The following is a 25,022-nucleotide window of genomic DNA, read 5'->3' on the forward strand; positions in this document are numbered from 1 at the left end:
CATCAAGAGTGCGCTTAACTAGCCAGGTAACCCCCCTTGCGTGGGTATCATAATGTGCTGAATAGATCTGAAAGTCTCTAAGGAGCACACCCTAATAATCACTTGGAATGAAGTGAGTTTCCTGTATACAACAAATATCCACACCGAGGCGTTGAAGATCGCGTGTTTAAGTCTCAAAGTTTACGAGAGGCGTCCCTCAACCCTCGGACATTTAAACTAGCTAATCTTAAAGAAGCCATCTTGAGTTACTTAGGGTTGGGAATCCTGATCAAACATAGACGGTGTCAAGACACTGACAGCTGTCCCCATAGATCCAGTGGTCATCTCAGTAGTGATTGACGTCAGGGGACAGACTGCCGATGTCAAGAAGAAAGGTTAGCTTTAAGGCCATATATAATGATGGGTGCATTTTTATAGGGACCCGCCCAACACATGATTTTCTTATTTTCATAATGTCAGCATCGTTGAAAAATGCCATTGGAGGGAAGGCTTTAAACACCGTATTAGCCTCCTCCATCATAGTCCATAGTGCAGCTGCCTCTTCTCTTGGTCTTACAACAGTTAAAAGTCTTTTTGCTTTTGCAAAATCCTCCGGATTGGACACGTCTTTTTTATTGATTGTTTTAAAAGCTAAAAGATTTTTAAATTCTTTTTTCTTATGAGCTTTTATGACGTTTTCTCTTTCGGGAGTGATTGTACACACGGATTTGCCGGTATAAAAAGTGTATTTTTTCTTTTTTCTAGTTTCACCTTCAGCTGAGGGACTCCTTTGTCTTTTTTTGTCTGAAGGAGTTGACGGGGGTGGAGGTTGAGAGGGAGGGTGCATGTCAATTTTCATGGGGGAAGGGGGAGGAGAATTCCGGTGCGTGCTAGCTGGTGTACAGAGGGGGAAAGGTTTAGGACTTCTTGTTTTTTTTTAACAGGGGAGCCTAAAGGGGTCAGTTTTTTTTCCCTGGCAGGGACTGTGGATTTTACAGGGGGAGGGACTTTAGCTAGCGAGCATTTTTCCTTAGGGAGGGGATCAGGTTTCTCGGGAAAAAGAGAGTCTGGGAACGGGATTGTTTTCCTTTCTTTTTTCTTCTCTTCCGCCTGTCTCTTCTCATCCAGGGATTCCTTTAACTTAAGGAGTTCCTTAAATTTGTTGCCCCCCGGGTCTTTACTAGCTCTAATTTCTAGTTTCTGCTCCTTATTTAGGTTTTATGTGGAGATTTTCTGATTGGGACGAGTTTCCATTCGTCCTTTTTTGGGGATGCGTTTTCAGTATTACATATTTTTTCGAATTCGTCGAGGGAAATTCTTTTTGCTTGCACAACTGTTTTTTTAATAGGTGTATTTTCATTTGATTAATCAGAGTCTGTAGTTTTGGGTAGTGCATGTCCCACTACATGATTTTTTGGGTTAGGTTTGTTCGTAGACTGTCTTTTGGGACACGTATATGTAAGGTTTCCTACCTCTCCGCAAATCCAACATGCCGGCCTTCTTCCAGCAACAACGATGGGTAGTTTGTCTCCTGCAGCTTCTATATAATACGGTATTTTAATAAATGCCTCCTCATTAAGGAGGATGTCAAATGACCAAACTCCGTTACAGTGGTCCACTGATATCCCTGTAATGTCTCCAAATTTCATGAGATATGCCGCTAGGTATTCTCCTCGGACCACTCCAGGAACCTCAAATATAGAGGCTGTGGTCCTCCTTCTTCCCATATATTCCATTCGGAGAATGTTGTCTGTGGTTATAATTTCGTTTTTTGAAAGGGCAACGCATTCATCCTCAGATTTAAAGAGAGCCGCCCATGTATTGTGCCCTTTTGTTTTTGTGATCCTTTCGGCTCTCATGCCTATAGTTCCAATCAGTTTAGTGACCGTGTCTTTTATCGAACGGATTAACTTTTTGGTCTTACGGTCAATTACGAAGAGACGGATTGTCCTTTTGGTAAATTCTTTGAGCCTCGGTTCCTCTAAAATAATTCCATTTTCTGTGACAACGTCTATACATTTCCTTGCTTCAGTCAGGAATTCTTCTACATTGATTTTAACCGTTGGAGGTTTTTTCCAACCTATGTTATCCTCTTCCGTTTTGGCTTTAGGGGAATCCGGCGGCTCATAGCTGGTAGTTGCCATGGCCGACGGGTAAAACAAACAAAAAGTCTGGCTCAAAAAAAAAAAAAAAAAAAAAAAAAAAAAATTGAAGTCGAAGGAAGAGACGGGAAAAGCAATAACAAATTTAACAGGGTAATAACAAAGAAGATAACAGTATTAACAATGTAACGCGCAGAATAATAATCAATATACGAACCAACAGACTTCTGATGCCAGAATTGATTACAAGCCCCGTAGTAATTAATTGTGATAATCAAGCCAGTATAGTCTTAGCACAGAACACGATAATCAACCAAAGATCTAAGCATATAGATATAAAATACCATTTCATAAAAAACGAGATAAAAAAGGAATCCATTATTTTGAATTACATATCATCAGAACAAAATATCGCTGATGTATTTACGAAACCGGCGACAAGGATAAAGCTACAACGTTTTTTCTCAAAACTTGTTGGGGAATTCGACTGAATAATTTTTTTTCTTTCACTGCCCTGTATGTATATAGATTTCTATATATTAAAATACAAACCAGCGAAGTTCCACTTATGAGAAGGCTCTTGCTTTTTTGCATGAATATCAGCGGAAAACCCTAGGGGTAATGCTCAGAGTATATATATTTCTATAAAAAAAATAGTCCTGGACAAGACGTTAAACTGTATCCATTTTATTTGTATTAACACTTTAACCTACTAATATGTAACTAATACTTTTGCTTAAAAAAATCTTTGTAATTTTCCTTTTTGACATTTGAACACAATTAAAAATGGCGTTTTTTTAAATGCTAAAATTCTAAGATCCAAATGATTACTAATTTTTGTTATGTCTAAGTGAATATAAAAATATATATTTATTTTTGAGCAGAACAAACACAAGGGACTTCCCCATTATAAAAAATAGGGAGGATGTTGCAATATTTTGGGATTAATGGGGTATGATCCCACACAGTCGGACGATTCTATTTATAAACGATGCTGCTAAGAACTGACGAATCGAATTAATTCACGTTCTGCTACCAAACAATCAGAAACCAGAATTGCTTCATAAATATTAAACCTTTTCTGGAGCAATTTCACATGTTCTTTTCCCGGGTTTCGACACAGTAAGAATATTTTGTTTTGTGGAACTGTCTACTACAAACAAGTCACCTCCCAGGACTTGTGTGTAACAGCGAACCATCTGAAACTGTTCTGAAACTCAAAATGGCTTACACTTCTAGAGTTTCACACTTGTAAATGTAGCTTTAAGGAAAGCGAAACTGGTTATAATTAATTATAGCTTCGAGTTGAAATGCAAACATGTCGGGATTTACTCGTCAATTCAATTACCAGTTGTTGTTACTCGACACGGACTTCTATTATTGTACTCAACAGAAAAAATCTATTCTATATTTTTGTTGTGAGGTACAAATCACCCCTATTTGAGAACTAAGTGGAAACAACCAGTCTTATGAACACCAATGGTTTCAGAGACTAAATGGAGACATTCATACCATGTTTAACCGCATGATATGAACACGTTCCTCTCATACCACTTTAGTGGCTCCTGTATTCTTTATGATAAATACATATTATATTTTATAAACTTTACACTACTTGTAGTTTCTTTCATTTGTGACCCGGGTCTACAACAACTGGCTGACGAGAATGATTCAAGAATGCCCCGATCGAGCTACAACAATTGCTTACAACAACTGTATGACGAATATTCGGTCAAAGACTCACTCTAAAACAAAAAAAAAACATTAGAAAACAACATTTGATGACCCGAAAGGTTCAAGAAAAAAGAACACACGCGGATAATTCGAAATAATTTTTCCTAGACTCGGGGGAAATTCGAAACTTCAAATGTATTTATTTTTCAAAAGTTCGGTGAAAAATGGGAAAAACTATTTGTCAACGTGGGGGGGGGGACAACATTAGAACGTAAAAATCCACAAACACTTCGAAAAAGGACAACAATTCTTGCCGAAATAAAAGCCTTATCTTATTGTTAAAAAAGCAACTAAAAGCGTAAACTATGAGTTGAAACAGAACTCATAAGACAATTACATTTAGAATTATTACTTCTGAATTAACGAGACCAAGTTTCAGTAAGTACAAAAAAAAAACAACTTTTTTCCATTTGTATAAATACAAGTAATCCTGCAAAAAAACTTTGACGTTCTAAAAAGCACGTCTCGCTAATACGTCTTATGGTTAAAAGGCATTAGCGTTGGGGAAGAAAAAACCCATGCAAGAGTAAATGATAGTACATTTTATTTATATTTTATTTTATTGGCTAAAGCGAGTATTCGCACAAATTAAAAAAGATGTCAGATTTTAATTCGAATAAAATAAATTTTTCACTGGTCGACAGAACTGTACGTCGAAGAAGAAGAAGAAGAAGAAGAAGAAGAAGAAGAAGAAACGATTTCGCTAAGCACGACAAATAAAGTGTTAACGAGAAAAGGACATTCTTTTTTGCACAGAAATCGAAAAGAATAGCCAATATTAAATAAATGCTATAAAATCTCTTTCACAGATAAATAACTAATTCCTTTTAAGGAAAAAAAAGGGGGAAAATGTTCAACAAGGAGTTGAACCCAGTACCTACACGTTACGAAAATTGAAAAATGGCAAACGAAATCTACTGCTTTCTGTATAAATGCAAACGCCGAATTATTTTCTCAGGAAAATTGCCACACGAGGAAATGAATATACGAAAGAAATATTCTTAAAATAACCAGGTATGAATTTTGTAAATTTTTTTTTCTATAGAGTTGTTACTATAGGAAAAGTAAAACAACGAATTGTGTTGTTTCTGTGTCATAAAAAGAGAACAAAAAAGAAAACAAAACAAAAAACAAAACAAAAACAAAACAAAATGGACGATTTGGCAAAAGAGATGGTGGAAATGGTGAAATTCCAACAAAGTCAATAATTAGAACTTGAAAAAAGCTTCCAAGAAGAGAAATTGGCAATACAAGAGAAACAACTGGCAATACAGAACAAAACGAAGAGAAAAAATTAAATTTAATGAAACACCTCGAGGAAAAACAGGGAAGAAAAAAGAAAGAAATGAATGAACAAATATTGGTAAGTAGTTAGATTTAATGAAATACTTCGAGGAAAAACAGGAAAGACAAAATAAAGAAATGAACGAACAAATATTGGAATTGAAAAAATTACATTTAGAGTAACAAAACCAGTTAGATAAAAAATGGATTTGATAACGCAAGTTTTAGTGATTAAGGACGGCGGAGAAGAAACCGGCACGGCTTTTTCCCAAAATGCGATCTGGTCAGCTATTGATACATTTCAGCTATTGATACATTAAACTATGCTCCTGAGGAAGACCTAACGTTTGAGGCATATTTCAGAAGATTTGAAGACCGTTTTAAGATTGATTGCAGTGCATGGACGGATCAAAAGAAGGTTCGTTTATTGTTACGGAAGTTAGATATATCCGAACATAATAAATTCGAGGACTATATTTTACCAAGAAAAACCAATGAATTGTCGTTTTACGAACCAGTCAAACTGTTAATGGAGTTATACTGTCTAAAAAGAAACCTTTTTCATAAAAGATGGAAATGCATGAATCTTACACGCAAAGAGAGTCAGGACTATACGACTTTTGCGTCATATAGTTAATAATCACTGTGATTTCAAATTGTCGTCATTAACGGCGGACAATTTCAAATGCTTAATATTCACACAAGGTTTTATAGTCACAAAAGACGCTGATATAAGACGTCGTGCTCTAAATAAATTGGAATTAGAACCTGATTTGACGCTTCAGAAACTGGCTGAAGATTGTCAGCGGTTCGTGACAATGAAGCAAGATTCCCGAAACATAGAGGAAGCAGGTATTGCTCACATTAAAAAAATACGCTTCCAAAATAAAAGACACCCGCCCGCAAGCAATTACAAACCAAGAGGCTAAAGGAACCCTTCACAAAATTATCAGGATAGACAACATCATAGGACCCCTTGTAGGAAATGTGGAGGACCTCATGGGTCATGTTAGTACCACAGGAAAATAACATGTGACCTATGCAAGCGAGCAAGGCACAAGGCCTCATATTGCAGAGCAAAAGTAGCAAAAAAGAGCTACATAAAAACTGCAAAAATGGACCCTTCACCAACAGAGAACATAAGGAAGTATGTTACGGTGGAAATCAAAAATAAAGAAGTAAAACTGCAGATCGATTCAGGGTCGGATTTATCAATTATAAATTTTCACACGTGGAAGCGAATAGGAAAGCCCACAATGATAAAGACGAATAAAGTCGCAAGATCGGTAACTGGTGAAAAAAATAAATTTTGAGGGTGGGGTAGTTATTAACGTGTCACTAAAAAGAACTACAAAAAAACTAAAAGTGTTCGTTCTAAGGAACGCAACAAACTTATTCGGGACCGATTGGATTAAGGAATTTTAATTATGGGACTCGCCAATTAGTGATTTTTGTCACAAAGTCGAAAACCTAACGGCCGAAGCCGACAAACTCAAAAAGATCTAAAAAAAATTTCCTAAGTGTTTTTTTCTGAAAAGCTTGGATGCTGCACAAAAATAAAGGCGAGAGTCAAATTGCTGGATGAAGCAAAACTAATATTCAAAAAGCCACGGAGCGTACCGTTCTCTTCGAGAGGAAAAAATTGAAGAAAAATGGAAAGACTAGCTAACACTGGGATTTTGACCCCTATTAACTATAGTGAGTGGGCAGCCCCCACCGTATACGCTAAAAAAATCTAAAGAGATTAGGGTATGTGCAGACTTTTCGACTAGATTGAATGCAGCGCTCAAGGACTATCACTACCCGCTACCAAACCCAGACGAAATATTCGCTAAGTTAAATGCCTGAAAATTTTTTTTTCCAAAATAGACTTAAATGAAGCGTACATACAAATACAAGTAGTGGAAGATAGCTCTAAACTTTTGTGTATCTCAACGCACAAAGGACTTTATAAATTCAATAGATTAGCATTTGGTATAAAAATATCACCTGCAATTTTCCAATAGGCAATCGATACTTTGCTAAGCGATTTGGATTTCACAATAGGCTATCTGGACGTTATTCTTATGCGTAGTTAAAATGTTAAACAACATAGAGATCATGTATTTCAAGTGTTTGAAAGAATAAAAGAATACGGATTCACATTGAAGAAAACAAAATGCGATTTTTTATTGGAACGAATTAAATACCTGGGCCATATAATAGATAAGGACGGGAGGCCCACAGCTATAAAAGACATGCCAGAACCTGGTAATGTAATTACATTGCAAAGTTTTTTAGGGCTCGTGAACTATTATCAAACATTCATTAAGAACATGCATGAATTATGTGTGCCATTGAATGTACTATTAAAAAAGGACAAAAAATGTGATTGGACGCCTGAGTGTCAGGCAGCTTTTAAGAAATTAAATGATGTATTAACGTAAGATTTATCTCTGACTCATTTCAATCTGAAACAAGAGATTATTGCCGCAACTGACGCAAGTTCTTATGGGATTGGGGCGTGCATTCTACACAAGACGCCTGATGGGTCTACTAAGCCGATCGTCCATGCGCCGAGAACTTTACTGCTTGCCGAGAAGAATTACGCCCAAATCGAAAAGGAAGCAATGGGGATCATATTTGGGGTTACAAAATTCCACCGATTTGTACACGGTCGTAAATTTAAATTACAAACTGACCATAAGCCGCTTATAACCATCTTTGGCCCTAAAAAAGGTCTGCCAACTTACACAGTCAACAGCCTGAAAGATGGAGGACCATTCTACTGAATTACGATTTCAGTATGGAATTTCTTACATCTGCAAAGTTGAGTCACGCAGACGGTTTGTCGAGATTGATCCCAAAATCAAGAAAACCGCTGGAAGAAACGGTAATAGCGTCACTACAAAGTGAAAAAGACTATACACAAATACCATGTAATACGATCAAGGAACTACCAGTGACTTTGGAACATATAATAAGGGAGGCTGAAGAAGATAGTTTCACTAAAGAAACGAAACAAAAAAATCTATCAGATGAATCAACGACTGAAGCTTATTCTATGTGCAATGAGGTACTGTTGTACCGAGAAAGAGTAGTAATCCCAGATACACTACAAAAGAAAATCCTAAAGGATTTCCATACGGGGCACCCTGAAGCTACGCGAATGAAGAGCCTCATGAGGCCTTACGTTTACTGGAAGAGTATGGACACTTATATAGAAAGCACGGTAAAGTCGTGCAAGGGATGTGCAATGGCTGCAAAAGCGCCCCCAATACAGTTTTGCCCGTAGCCTAAAGCGGACCATCCACGGCAAAAATACACGTAGATTACGCAGACCCACTGGATAGAAACTATTATTTAATAGTGGTAGACAGTTTTTTCCAAATGGCCTGAGGTATTTCGATGTAAAAGTCCAACGACGGATTTTACAATCAGTGTTCTTCACGAATTGTTCGCTAGATGTCAGACAATGGCACACAATTCACTTCAGCAGATTTTAAAAGCTTCTGTGAGGATTTCCAGGTTAACCACATAACGACACCAACCTATTATCCGCGATCGAACAATCAGGCAGAGAGGTTTGTAGACACGCTGAAAAAAGCCCTGGAGAAGGCTAAAGGAACGCCCTCAGAAAAGGCGCTACAGCAGTTTTTACAAGTTTATCGAATTACGCCAAATGAAAGCACTCCATCGAAGATACCACCGGCAGAGTTAAGTTCGCGAGGGAAATTAGGCCGGTCTTTGAGAAACTTTTGCCAAAACAAGTGAAACCGCCAAATACTATAGTTCATAAAAAGAGGTACACAAAAATAATAGTACGATGTGTGAACTAGGAAAGGTCCAAGATTTACTCACAAGAAGCATTTAAACCAAATTCGGAAACGTATCACAGATGATAGAAAGACAACCGCCTGCTGAACAAGAAAAGGTAATGGACCAGATATATGACACGTTCGACTTGATAACACCACAAGCAACCGGACAACGTCGATCCTTCAGAAAAAGGAAAATGACTGACCCGATAGGGATCAACCCCAGGAAAAAGAGCTATACGATCATTCCAGGGGAATAAAAAGCTCGACAGTGAGGTGTTGTGGGGTACAAAGCACTCCTATTTGAGAACTAAGTGGAATCAACCAGTCCTATGAACTCCACTGGTTTCAGAGACTAAATGGAGGCATTCATACCATGTTTATCCGTATGCTACGATCACGTTCCTCTCATACCACTTTAGTGGCTCCTGCATTCTTTATGTTAAATACATATTATATTTTATACACTTTTCTTTCATTGCGGTTTCTTTCATTTGTGACCCCTAGCACGGGCCTACAACAATTTTATAACTGTGTATTATCTTCTACTCGATCATACAACATAGATCAATAAACATAAACCCGATATGACTCATGGTTATACAAGAAGTGATCAGATTATTATACGTAAATAATCAACTTCACACATAATAATAATAATAATAATAATAATAATAATAATAATAATAATAATAATAATACCAACTCCTGTATACGTTTAAACAACTCTAGTTGACTTTTAAATCTATTAATTAAAAGATAAAATTACCTTAAGTAGAACCCAAGATCCCCCAAAATACAAAATACCACCAACAATGCTTTTGTTTAACACTAGACGACGCATAATGGACGTGGTTGTATAGCCCTACAAAAAATGATTAGCCGATCATCATACTTTAATAATTTTCATATTAAAGATAACAAAAGCCTCTAAACATTTAAACTGCATTTAGACACCCCGACATTTGTGTTTCAACCCCGTAAAATAGGAGCCTTTTATTCCTAGCGTATTAATAACCAGCACAAGGATGAACCCTTTCTGTTTTTTCCCTTTTCTCTGAGTTATTCAGATAAAGAACGCAAAGCGTTTGAAATATTGAGTATTATAAATTGAAATAACAACGAAATCATAGCTTTATGCTTCAAAGAAAACACATTATTTCAATCACAATCTCTCTCTCTTTCTATCACCCCTCCCCCCTCTCTCTCTATATATATATGTTAATTTTAATTTTGTTTAAGTTGGAGATGTTGCATTCTATCAGATACAAGACATCCACTCACTATCTCATATATTCCAACCAAGGGATCTTTTTAAGATTCTAACCGTCCCTTTGAGTGCAATTATTTGAATCTCTCTTACACTTGGTTCATCGCGTATATTTGCCGAGTAGTTTTCGAAATTTCTTTCATGTTCAGTTGCTCCTATAAATAAATGGAATGATGGAGATCTTCCTAAGATTTCAGTTTCTTTTCATGTTATGAATTTAAAAATTCAATTTAACATTATATAATCAATTCTTAATGCTGCAATATTTTAAGTCATAAATTCATTATATTTCTTACTAGAATATCTTATCCTTTTCTTTTCCAGTTTCAACAACTAGTCCTTTTACTTTTCTAAGTTTAATCTTAACCATATGACTTTTCATGCTCGCATTTTTTCTATCTAATAATTTATAGTTAAGCCGAAGCTGTTACACTTAAATTGCACTTAAAGAGACTGTCAGAATCTTAAAAGATCTCTCGGTTGAAAATTGAAAAAAAAGCGTTTGTCTTTTTTTTTTTTTTTTTTTTACAAGGGTGTCACCACTTATCAAGGCCCAGAGGCCACTCGAGGATAAGGGTTAATAGGTATACATTAGTCATTGTGATTTTAGAATAGTAAACAGTGGGAATCTTGTAACTTGGATTACTTAGGGGGACGATTTGCATGTGTGTCTGATAGGATGCCCCATCCCCAGCTATAATCAAATTACAAGAACATTGCAAAATCTGTTTGTTTCTATGTACCTGCATATGTAACATGTAGAATGCCCCATCCCCAGCTGAAACAGAATAGTAAAAAAAAAAAAAAAAAAATTGAAAAAAGCCTTTTTCTTTTTTGTTTTAATTTTCTTATCATTTTTTCATGGGGATGGGGCATCCTATCAGATTCTAGACATTCACACACAATTTCAGTCACACCAACCGAGAAATTCTAATTGTTTCTTTGGATGCAATTGTTTCTATTTCCCTTGCACTTGGTCCACCCGTATATTGACAAGTAGTTTTTAGTGTTGGTGATCAATCTTTGAAAGACCCCTACCACCTGCCCCTTTGGGCAGATATACTTTTGGTAGACACTGGTTTCTGTACATTACTCCGTACAGTGTTAGCATTTTCCCTGTTTTAGTGTTTAACCCGTTAATATATCCTTTTATAGCCAATCAATAATACCAAACCTGTAAGTTACTACTGGCATAACAAGCTGGTTAATGTTAGTTACTTTATTTTTATTTATTAACATACTATTGTATTATCTTTCAATGCTCAATTTAAGGGAAGATAGTGTAGTGTCTGTTCTGTTGTCATGTGACTAACCCTCAAGGCATTATCTCAGTATTCTTTATCTTTACTTATATATAAAAGGCACTTGTGTGCCTGTGTATGAGTTCGTTCCCTATGTGATGAAGGTAGTTCTACTGCCTCTTGTTTGTTGATGTTCATATAAAGGGGCCCGACAAAAATCTTTTGAGATTGTAAGTACGTAGTTGAGGAGTGAAAATCAACTATTAGTGTAATCATTTTTTTTACTTTGGCTTTGATAATTTTAGTTTTTGTGATTTTTGCGAAAACTTGAGCGACACTATTTTTCGGACATGACAAAAAATCCTATTTTATTAAGAGCTATGTTCATGTATATGTTGCTGTATGCAAATTTTCTGCTTGTACACTTAGCTGTTATCATTAGAATCAATTATCTGTTTTATTCTACTGGCAAAACAATTAAGTTTAATGAGGTAGAATGCATTCAAAAGAAGTCGTTTGTTTGTCACAGAAGAAGCGGGAAGATGGCCTCAGCATCAAAAGGATCGCCATGGATTTGAAGCTGTCGAAAGCAATGGTCGAATACAGGTTGAAGACAAAATCCGAGCGGAAAAAGAAGAGAGGGCGGAAAAGATCAATTGGCAAGAGGGCTGAAAAGAGAATGAAGATGACTGTGACACGGCTTTTGACATCTGGTGAAAAAGTTACAGCAAGAAAAGTTAAGGAGAAATGTGTATTGGATGTAAACGTCCGAACAGTACAAAAAACGCTGCATAGGATTTGTTTGAAATATGCAAAGGCTATGAAAAAATACACTAACAAATAAACAAAAAAGAGCAAGACTGGAGAGGGCTACAAGGTGGTTTACAAAGCATGTTGACTTTAAGAAGGTTATATTTACTGATGAGAAACGTTTCAAGTTTGATGGGCCCGATGGATGGTATACTTGGTCGAGAAGGGGTGAGCCTGTTGTACTGAACAAACGACAGATGGGAGGAGGAGGAGTTATGGTGTGGGGTATGATCTTTGCTAATGGAAATATATGGTTAGAGTGGTTGAAAGGACGACAGAACAGCGAAAGCTACAAACAGTTACTGGACGAGAAATCCCTACCAACGATAAGAAGAGAGATGGAGAAACATTTCGTTCTACAGCAAGATAATTGCAGCATCCATGTGCCAAAACTGATGAAAGAATTGATGGCTAAAGTGAATATGGCTATTTTGGAATGGCCTGCAAAAAGCCCAGATCTAAATTTAATGGAAAATGTTTGGAAAAAGCTTGCGCAACTTGTCTATGATGGACTTGAAATAACAAAAGAGGCTCAACTATAGGAACGAATACTAGATGCCAAAAAAAAAAAAACAACTAATAGAAACAGGTAGAGATGTTATCGTGCATATGTTTGATCATTATGAAGATTATGAATGAAATATTTTTCCTTACCTAATCGATTTTATTCCATTTTTATTTAAGGTATTGTCCTTATATGTTTATGCTATTCCATTGAAGGAATTTTGCCACTCTATGGTACTCGGAAAGTCGAATACTAAAGTGTCCGAAAAATATTGTCGGGCCTCTGTACCATCTTAAGGTTTAGATTGTGAGAGCTCATCAGATATTGCCCGGTGCTCATAAAAGTGGCTCAGTGTTGATAGTTAATCTCTGAGAGCGCCATACCACCTGCTCCTCTTGGTAGATACAGCCTTGGTAGACACTGGCTTCTGTGCATTACTCTGTACAGTGTTAGCATTTTTCTTGTTTTAGTGTTCAACCTGTTAACGTACTTTGTGGCCAGTCAATAATGGCAAAGCTGTAAGTTACTACTGGTATAACAAGCTGGTTAATGGCAGTTACTTTGTTTTTATTTGTGAGCTGTGTTTCGCAATTTTTTCGTATTTGGCGTACATATTCTTTACTTATTTTTTTCTCTCATTTTACCATGCTGGAATGAGTTGTGTTTTTCAAGATCTTTGATGTTAGTACACTTATCAAGCTATATATTTTCCATTTTAACATTCTCTCCAACTATAATGGAGCACTTGACACATTTTCCAGACCAAATTCCGGTCCTGGATCTGACCTTAAACTATATCCAGTGGTGAGGCCCCAGATTTCGGGCTTTGGGGAGTGTGGAGCTACCCTTTAATTACCATTGCTCCCAGGTCCACTCTGACCCGGAGTGGTAGTACCTGTCAGGGTCCCAACTATGGGTTAAATAGAAAATGATTTGAAAACAACAAATATATTCTATTAAAAAATTTTCTTCCGAATTTTTGGATTCGGCATTAAATAACCCGAAAAGGGTTGATATGCCGTAAAACAAAAACAACCAACCAACCAGACCAAATTCAATTCCAATATCTTTTGAGAAGGTATGTACAATCTGTAAGAGTCGACTTAAATAAACGTCTGAACTGCCATACAGCTTGAGGTCATCCATGGAAAGTAGCTGGTTGATTTTTTTTGTTTGAATCTTATTGGTGACCCTGGCTCAGGTTGTAGGCATACTGATTTTATTAAGTAGTTTACTTAGCGAATCTATCACCAAGCAAAAGAGCAAAGGAGTAATAGAGAAACTATCCTCTTGGAAAATTCCTCTCCGGATCTTCACATCAGGAATTGTTATTCTACCATTACTGTGGTTTAATATCATGGTTGTCTGCCTCACCATTTTGTGGTCAGTTATGTTTTTTTTATCTTATATAAGCAGGCAATGCAGTATCCACTTTCATATGCCTCCATCTCTTCATACAGTCTTTAAAGATGATTAGGGTTAGGGTTAGGGTTAGATGGTATTATTAATCAATAATTGGTCCTGTGTGCCTAAGCATTTTCTCTTGTATCTTGTTTATTCTTTTCCTTGTATGCCTCAGAACAGAGGTGTTCATGGATGTTGTCTGCAACCAGTTCAGTGAAGCTTGTAGGCTGTAGCATAATAAGACAGTAGATAGGTCAATATTTAGTAAGAGGTTGTGCCTCACGCGATTTAGGTATAAGAGTTGCATCAACTTTTAATAGCCATGATGGCATGTCCCCCTCACACATTACACACAGTTGGGTACGCAGATGTTATAATGATTATGAAATGTTATCAAAGCAAGAAATTGGATAAATTGTCTATTCCAGGTTTTTTGTTATTCTGGAATCGATCCAACTTTCGCTTAATTATTCCAGACGTTACCTCATACTCTGGCATTATTCTTGGCTTGCTTTCGTTTCTTTGGACTATATATATAGGATCCACTTGGCCTCTTGAATGCAGCATCCCTCATGCTCAAAGAAATTTTTAAACTCTTGTTTTATTCGGTGGCTTTTCCACTGTGATTGTTTCCCTTATGATATTTCTCTAGAATTGCCTTGCATTCTTTTTAAAAGGTTTGTTATCGGCTTTTGTCCTTTTTTTTATTCTGTTGCTCGGATACTTTTCGCAAATGCAGGAATTTTACCTTCAAGTTCTTGTGATATGTTCTCAATATCCTCTATAATGCTTTAAAGTAATCCTGCCGATGACGTCTTTCAATCGCCCTCTCTCTCCACACACACACACACACACACACACACACACACACACACACACACACACACACACACACACACACACACACACACACACACACACACACACACACACACACACACATAAGGGCAGCAACTTTCATTTGATTATTCCAGACATTATCTCTTACTCTGGCATTATTCTTTTTTTTTTTTTTATCTTGCTTTCATTTCTTTGGACTATATCCTTAGCCTCTTCATTGCGGCATCCCTCATCCTCAAAGAGAAGCTTCCAGAAAATTTTCAGCTTTTGTTTTATTCAGTGGCTTTTCCACTGTGATTGTTTCCCTTATAAGATTTGTGTAGAATACCCCCGCGTTCTTTTAAAAAAGTTTGTTATCAGCCTTCTTTTTATTATCTGTTGCTCGGATCCTTTTGGCAAGTGCTGGAATTTTACTTTCAAGTTCCTTTGCTATGTCCTCAATCTCCTCTACAATACTTTAAACTAATCCTGCCGATGATACTTTTCAATCGTCTCTCCTTCCACACAAACTAGGGGAAGCAAGGAGTTGTCTGATCTTAGACAACTCCTTTGTACACAGTTTCAATTGATTTTAATTTCCATTTCCGGTGCAATGTTTTTTGTTCTGTACTCACATTGTTTTTGGAATTAAGAGAGTGTTTTTCTGACAATGTAGTCTCCTGCAGCATATGTAATCAGGTTCATCTCTGTAAGAGATATGTTGCTATGAATAAGTCTTTTAAGAGCGCCGTTTGTGTTTTCGTTAACTGACTTGGTAGCTCTTAAGGCTTGGATTTTTGGTAGTTGGGATTTTTTCCTCTGTATTCATCAACTGTAATTCCTTAATGATTTTACAAAATTCTTCCTTCACTACCAATTGTTCATCACCTGATTCTGACAATTCTTGGGATGATGATGGTTGTTCAGTCGTTGACAGTAGTGAGAAAGAACTAAGGTATATTGCAGAGCTATTCAATGGTTTTAGATAGACAGCTGATAGTAATGGGAGATACGTCAGGGAGCCGCGATAGAGGGGATGCTGAAGGTGAAATAGATCTGTGATGAGGTGTCATGAGCCAAGACCGTTTTATTTGGATCAACAAATGACTGGTGATATGATTCTGGCTGTATTTGTGCTGCAGTGCGTCCACCGGTTACAGCAAGTGCACGAACCTTGATAGGATTTACTAATGGACACTTATTGTCACTTATGAGGGCTGTTATTTCTAATCCCATATGGTATAGCTCAGTTACATGGAACAGATTCCTGCTGTTATATCTTTGGCAAGTTACTTTTCAGGATTGAATGTTTCTCTTGTTTGGGCAGAGGGTGGAATAATATTAGCACTTATCAAGGCCAATAGGCAACTCGAGATTGAGAGTTCAAACGTGCACAGTAGTGAAATTTGGGAAAGAGGATGGAACAACTTTCTCTTCTGCCTCTCTCTAACACTCTTTATCTTCTCTCTCTCTCGCACCCTGTTTCTCTTCTCTCTATATTAGCACTTATCAAGGCCAATAGGCAAATCGAGGATAGACTCGACGATGAGAGTTCAAACGTGCACAGTATTACAATTTGGAAAAGAGGATGGAACAACTTTCTCTTCTGCCTCTCTCTAACACTCTTTATCTTCTCTCTCTCTCTCACCCTGTTTCTCTTCTCTCTATATTAGCACTTATCAAGGCAAATAGGCAACTCGAGGTTTCCGTTCTTTCTTTCTATTTTACATGTTTTACTTGAGCATATTGCATAGCCTATAGCAATGTCCATTTTTCTTCCCTCTCCTATCTAGCCCCCCCCCCGTCTCTGTCTGGTCTCTTCTTCTGCCTTCCTTAGTGCTTCGTTTCTTATGACGCTGTTCTCATCTTCTGAGATATAATGGTCCACTTGGGCAACAAGCGCCCGTAAGCGGACAACTGGTGTATGTTTTTTTTTGTCTTCGTTGTTAGAGTTGGTGGTGATAGAAGGCCGAGTTCTTTTTTATCAAGACCTGATGGTTGACTCTGGTTGGCCTCTGTCATGGCTAAAATGTCACTTCTAGAGGAGAGAAGATTTACACCATTATTTACCTCCTCCCGTCTGGTACATAAACGGGTTGCCAGTATACGGATCTATTTTTACTCATATATTTTATTAGCTGTCTGTCTGTGTGTTATGCAGGATGCCCCATCATCAGCTAGAACAATATAATAAGAAAATTGAAAAAAAAAGAAGTGTTTGTCTATGTCTGCATTTGTGCTCGGTAGGATGCCCCATCACCAGCCAACACTATATGATAAGAAAATCGAAAAACAAAAGCATTTGTATTTCTGTGTCTGCATGTTTGTCCGGTAGGATGCCCCATCCACAGTTAGGAGACAGTTATAAAAAAGATTTAAAAAAAAAGTGCTTGTCTAGCTTTGCCTGCATCTGTGTCCGGTAGCATGTCTCATTCCCAGATAGAACAAAATGACAAATAAATAAATGAATAAATAAAAATAAAAATAAATAAAGCGTTTCTCTGCATGTTTATTCGATAGCATGTCTCATCACCACCTAGAAAAAAAAAAAAGAAGAATATTGAAACAAAAAATGTGTTCTCTCTTTGAGTGCATGTGAATCCGGTAGGATGCCCCATCCCAAGCCTAAACAAAATGATAATGAAATTGGACAAGTAAGCACTTATCCGTCTGTTCCTATATGTGCGTCCTGTAGGATGCCTCATCTCCAACTTGAACAAAAATGATAAGAATATTGAGGGGGGAAAAAAGCGTTTATCTGTCTGTTACTGCATGTCTCTCCGGTAGGATTCCCCACAGCTAGAACAAAAATGATAAGAAAATGTAAATAAAAATTATTTGCCTGTCTATTCCTGCATATTTGTCCAGCAGGATGCCCCATCTCCAGCTAGAACAAAAATGATAAGAAAATGGGGGGGGGGGCGTTTGTTTGAATGTCACTGCATGTCTATGCTGAGGGATGCTCCATCCCCAGATAGAACTCAATAATAAGAAAATTAAAAAAAAGTGTTTGTCCATCTGTGGCTGCATATATTTGCACCTAGACATTAACTATAATTACTCTGGTCAAAACACTGAAAACGCAATCCCAATTATTGCATACGCAAACATCATTAAAATATTGCACACACGGCCACCCCCGCTTCCACACGTATGTTCAGAATTCAGTAATCATTATTCTCTCGCATTTATTGTGAACTTTCCTTCCTTCATTTATCTCTTTAGGCTGATTTGTTTATTGATTTTGTTTTTGTCATTCTTTAGAATATTTAAAAATAAAATATAATAAATAATTAAAATCCCAGAATGCATTTGTTGACGTCATCATCACCGTTTGATTACAAAACAACTATAAAGAAGGTCCCGGATTGAATGGGGCCTTTGCAGTTTCACCTTCCGACCAAGAACATCCCAATCAACGACTTCCTTCCTTTTCAAGTAAGTTTTGATTTTTTTTTCTTTTCTCCATTGTTTTATAAATATAATCTTAGCTTTATGAAGAGTGGAATCGGTAATCCCGAGTTCAAATCTTACCAGATCTGTCGTGACCAACTTATGCATCAATACCGCTGGGTAATTACTACAAGACGATATAGTCTCTATTTACTTGTCTCACAACGAGGAGAGAGTTAGACAGAGTTAGAAAGAAGGTCGATTTTTAATCTGGAGGAAATCCAGCCTCCCTCTCCATCCCAAAGGGTCACACTGAATTAGGACAAATGAATAAAGCCGCAGTTAAGGATAGCAACGATGAATTTGTGCATTCATTTTTTTGCGGACTGTTATCCTCATCTTCATAGTTGTTGTTTGACCACGTTTCGACCAACTCATCCTCTGGCTTTCTCCAGGCGATTAACCGCGACAGAATAGAAATGCTGATTCCCAGCAATTACTGCCTTCTATAATTGTTAATCACCTGAAGAAGGCCAGAGGATGAGTTGGCTGAAACGTGGTGAAACAACAACTATAAAGATGAGGATAACAGTCCGCAAAAAAAAAAATGAATACACAAATTATGAAGCCTCATTTCAAAGACCTCCCCCTAAAAATAAATAAATTAAATAAAAATAAAATAAAATAAATGATAATAAATAAAAAAATATAAGAAACGATAAAGTTTTGAAGTTTTTTTTACTTTTCCTTTGTTTTAGAATATAAACTGCATATGAAATATTAAAATCGTTATGAAAAGTGGAATCAGACATCTCGAGTTCAAATCCTATCGGATCTGTTGTGATAAATTTATGTACCAAGGTTTTTTTTATGTAAGGCATTCAATTTAGGCAGGTTGAATCGGCTTTCTCCGAAGGAAGAAGTGTCAAGGGAAGATTATATATTAACAAGTAACAGTCTCCAGTCGCATATGTCTCCGTTAAGGGAGATAATGACATTAGTTTTTAACAGTTCCACAGAGAGGTATTGCCAAATGGTCACCCATCTGGCACTGATCAGGCTCAACGTTTCTTAACTTCGTTGATCTAACGAAAAGCGATGTGTCAATGTTATTATGCCGTATATAATACCATTATTGTTGGATAATTGCTATAATCAATATAGTTTCTATTTACTTGTCTCGCCAAGAGAACAAAGTTAGACACAAGGTCGCATTTTTATCTGGGGGAAATCCAGCTCCCTTGCACCAAGGAGTACTCTGATTGGGCCAAAAATAAAAATTGCTGCAGTCGAGGACAAAAACAATGAAGTATAATACCAAAACAGATACAACATTTAAGTCATCGCTAACTTGCATTCAAACAATCGAATACAATTTTCTGTTTGTGTTATTTATCTGAATTAGGTCTCCAATTTGGCCAATCGTAGACAACGGCGGTCCGAAGGCTCCTTTTTCAATGGTTACTATACAGAACTGTAGAGGCAGGTGCTACTTCTTTTCCTGCTGTATTTACTCTTGTTTTTTCACCTTATAATGATAAGCGGGTTAGCAAGAGAGCGTCAACTAACACCTTTGGTATGACTCAATTGAGGATTGAACCGCGGTCTCCCTGTCAATTAGTAAGCACTTTAACCATTATGCTAAATATTAGCCCGGTACAAAACAAACAAAAAAAAACACACATCATAGATAGAAACTACAAACTATAGACTGAAGTAGAAATGAGAATCTGCTCCTCATTGTTCGAGCAAACATTAAAAAAAAAAAAAAATCACGAACAAAAACACAAGGTGTTAATTGTTTTAAGTGTGTCGTGATATTTTTATGTGCTTTTGTAAACAAACGAGATGGTGTAATACGGAGGAACATCGGAATAACTACCGATAGAAGGCTGAAGTTTATTGCTTATTCATATGTTTTCACACACACACACACACACACACACACACACACACACACACACACACACACACACTAGACATTTTGCTCGTGAAAAAACGGACGAAAGTTATACCCCGTTGACTAAGAATGAGTGTTTTATGCCTAATTGATGGTTTAATATGGTTAAATTTAGGCTAAATTCTATATTAAGTACTATTAATCCCTTTTAATCTCTAACTGTGCATCGATCGAACGAATACCACAATACTTAATTCGCTGCACCTTAACGGTGTAGCAGACATATATATATATATATATATATATATATATATATATATATATATATATATATATATATATATAAATAATAAAAATATATAAGGACATACAAACGCACGAAAAATATAATGTATGAATACTGGTATGAATTAATTAAATGTAGAACGTATTTCCCTTTTATAAATATCAAGCGCGAACGAAGACCGCACTCTGTTATTGGCATAAATAATTAAAATTACTTACTTATTTAAAAAAAATTATACGTTTACTGATTATATATATTTATAGATTTTTTAAAAGTAATTCATTTAAAAATGCCTAGTCACAAAAACAATATTTTTTGGCTCGTTCACCTTTTGGCTAATAGGAAAGTGTAGCATCTGTTCTTCACAACATCAGCGCTATTTGATACCGGAAGTTTTCATGTAATTATTTCCCTTGAAAATGAAATGCTAAAAACGTTTTCAAAGCACTATGATTTTTATTTTATTTTATTAGGATCTGTTTGTATTAATAATTAGGATAAAAGTACTATAAATTATTGCGTATATACAATTGTATTTGTTAATGCTTATTATAAATGTATATAACACAATACTAATTGATTGTTAAAAAGTATATATGTAAATGAGCCATATTGGGTTTTGTCTGAGAGAGTTTCAGAATAGGTATATCTATGTATATAATTATAAAACTCAAATGACTTTGTAACGGGTGTTGTAACCCAACACACGATTTACGACTTCCGGTTACGCATGTGTACATAAACAAATAATGAACGCGACAATAAAACGTATTGTTTTACTGTATACGTTTTCAGCGTCCCAATTATTTTTTCCCCGTTTAAATTATCCAAATAAACAATTGTTAATACTTTCTGCATTGTTTTACATCGTTCATTTCCGTATTACGTTTAAGTTATTTTAACGCAATTTTCTTACAAATAAATCTGCTTTAACCTGTTGACAACCATAAGAGCATTTTACAACGGCGATTTACCCACCGCTTTCACTTTAAAAAAAAAAATTTCTCCATTTTTAATGCACCTTTCTTAAAAAGCATTCATACATTTTCTTCTACACTACCAACATAAATAAATAACCCCGAAAATGTTTTTTTTTATTTGTGATGCAAATAAAAAAATCAACGCGACAATAAAACGTATTGCTTTACTGTGTACGTTTTCAGCGTCCCAATTGTTTTTTTTCGTGTTTAAATTAAAAGATATATCAAAATTTGAATTTAATTTAAAGTATTATGGTATCTGTTCAGTGCACATTTACCTATAAGTATGGCAAACCACTTATAATTCAATGGCTGTAAGTTTTTTTTCAAAATTAAACAATTATAAACAGAATGACTCATAAAAATCTATCTATATTCTTTTTTCATTTTAATATAATTTCATAGAAATGTTTCTGTTATGTCACAAAAAATTATTTTCTTTACGTCAGAAGTGTCACGCTCATACATTAATTCCATAGCTAATATAACATACTGACACAACGGGTCACGATTAGTCTAGTATACGATAAAAGCCTACTTTTCTATTTAAAAATTATTAAAACGAACTTTTTAATATGCTCAGTCATGGGAAAGACTTTATGAAGGTTAACTAATTTGTATATTCCTTTGAAAAACAAACGTTCATTAATTAATTAATCATTTTTTCATAGGTTAATTGGTTTCATATAACTATTCTGCTTAATTCTTTTTATGCATAGTTCCTCCATCGTGCATAATTGCGTAGAATTTAAATTGAAAATATTTTAGCACTTTGGCATGTTTTTATCTCCCTCTTTCTCTCTCTCTCTCTCTCTCTCTAAACTTGTCGGTGTGTGTGTGAAAAGTCTCTACTAAACTCCTTTCTAAATATTTGGTCTACAGACTTGAAACATGGTATATAAGGTACAAGCAGCGAGACCCAGCGTTGCCCTGGATTAAATAATAATCAGCGCATGTCTATCACTCCCATATTTTTTATTGTCATTGAAATCAGTGAAATCGACCAATATTTCAATCAAATCGATTGATTGGCTGCTCTAGTTGGGAACCCATCGCGGTGCACCGGGAGGAAGCTTCAGATCCCTTTCCACAATGACTTTGCCCATAATACATTGTAGTCTACATTGCACTGTAGAGAAGCTACTGTGTGAATTTATAAAATTATTTTTTATATAATGTTTTTATTTTTACTCACCTTCACTCCAAACAAGGCATATTGCCACTTGGACATAAGGGGCTACTAATTGGGACCATGCCTATAAAGGATTAAGATGTTGGTTTACATTATATTTGAACTTCTGCATATCAGTACAATTAGGGATGCAGGTAGCAGGAAGGGAATTTCAAAGTCTAGTTGTTCTAGGGGAGTAGCTATTAAAGTAGAATGCTTTCTGACATTTAGGGACATCAACAATGAAGGGGTGCGATTTTGTTGCTAAGCGGGTTTGTCAGGGATATGTACATCGAGGGGGCGGAAGTGCAACGAGTTCATCACAGCACATTTTGTTCAAATACTTGTAAAACAGACACAAGGATGAAACATTACAGCGATTGGACAGGGGTTGAAGCCTAGATGACTTGAATTCAAGTTTAAAATGCAAAAGTCAAATATCAGGCTTCAATTGTGCTCTAAAACGATCAAATCATTTCGAACGCACCTCTGTCATATCAAAGAACCTTCTGCTGATTTTATATGCCTGCCTTACTGCTTGTGCGATGATAATGGCTTGAATTTCAGTTTGAAATGAAAAAGTCAAGTATCATGGTGCAATCGTGCTTTAAACAGAAACATTCTTTTCGAACACGCCCTCATCATATAAAATAACTTACTGTTGATTTTATATGTCGGGCCTTTCGGCTTGTGTGGTATTAAAACTTCTTAAATGCATTGTGATGTCGGGCTATGTAAGGTGTTAACTTTAGTCAAAATCGCCTGTTCCTTCTTTCGTCAGATTATTTCGATTATCAATTATCGATACTTATGGAATATATTTTGACACAAAACCGTTCTAAGAACACTGTCAGGCACATAAAGTACCTCATGTGAAATGTTATAAAAACTGGACTAGCCATTTTCGAGTCCAAAAGAAACGAACACACACACACACACACACACACACACACACACACACACACACACAAAGTTCCTTTTATATAATAGTGGAGTTGGACCTCAAGAACACTTTCGATTTAGTTTTTAACCTGTTAAAATAGCTGCTAAATAATAAGACTTGAAAAAAAAAAAAAGAAAAAAGCAGTTGGTCTTACCAGGAGTAAATCGACTCACATATACATTTTAGCTGGAAGTCGCTTAATTTTTAGGTTGCTTAACCATCTAACGATAGCTTCGGCTGTAACAACGATGTCTCAAATCTTTAAATAACGACTATTGCTGGAGCGTCGACTGTTTTGGTTTCGCTTCCAGTTGATGCCACCGAAGTGATTTTTATTATTTTTGAAATCATTATTATATATATTGGGCACAAAGCATATTTTACGACCAGCAACGTCGAACGGCCTGCAAGTAATGCAATATTTGTCATTCGTAAAAGATAAAAATACACAGCCACATACAAATTATATATATATATATATATATATATATATATATATATATATATATATATATATATAGCAGGGAGACCCAACGTTGTTCGGGATTGAATTAGAATCAATAAATATTTCACACTTCCAATACTATTATTGTTATGGAAATCGGTGAAATTGCCCATTTTTCAATCAAATCGGAGACATACCACAGTGCGCCGGGAGGAAGCTTCACATGCCTCCCCGTAATGACTTAGTTCACAATACATTGTATTCTGCATTGCACTGTAGAGAACCTACGATAAATTTTATAAAATAATTTTATATAATGGCTATAATTAAAGTTTAAAATGCATAAATGAAGTATCATGGTTCAGTTGTGGTTTAAAGAGAAACATTCATTTCGAACACGACTCTGTCTTATCAAAGAACCTACTGTTGATTTTAAATGTCTGATTGTGATGTGACAAAGTCTCTAAAATTCATGTATGACGTTAGACAATATTGGAGTGTTAATTTTGGTCCAATCGACTTTTCCTTTTTGTAATCGGATTTTTCCGATTATCGGTTTTTGATACTTATCGGGGGCATTCTGATACGAAACCTACCTCAGAACACTTTTAGACACATGTACATTTATGTGAAATTAAAAAAAAAATCAGCCGAGTGTTTCGGAGTCCATAAGGGACGAACACACACACACATACACACACATACACACACAATGTCTTATATCTATCTATCTATCTACTATTTTATAAAAGGAACTTTGTGTGTGTGTGTTTGTGTGTGTCTGTGTGTTTGTGTGTGTGTTTGTGTGTGTGTTTGTGTGTGTGTTTGTGTGTTTGTATGTGTGTATGTGTGTATGTGTGTGTGTGCGCGCGTGTGTGTGCGCGTGTGTATTTTCTATGGACTAGAAAACGGTTGGGCCGATTTTTATGAATCTTCACACGACGATACTTTATGTGCCT

General features: G+C 36.1%; 1 protein-coding gene across 1 annotated transcript in view; it reads left to right on the forward strand.

Moving 5' to 3' along the window:
* The first annotated feature begins 18,245 nt into the window (after window positions 1-18,245).
* LOC145297729 (uncharacterized) overlaps window positions 18,246-25,022 on the forward strand; it is an 81,410-nt gene continuing 74,633 nt past the window's right edge. The window contains exon 1 of the mRNA XM_080143958.1: window positions 18,246-18,383. The gene's annotated coding sequence lies outside the window, so the exon portion shown is untranslated. The remainder of the gene's footprint in view (window positions 18,384-25,022) is intronic.

The sequence above is a fragment of the Euprymna scolopes genome, chromosome 2, assembly GCF_053919585.1.
Source record: "Euprymna scolopes isolate OS-2025 chromosome 2, ASM5391958v1, whole genome shotgun sequence".
NCBI classification, from domain to species: domain Eukaryota; kingdom Metazoa; phylum Mollusca; class Cephalopoda; order Sepiida; family Sepiolidae; genus Euprymna; species Euprymna scolopes.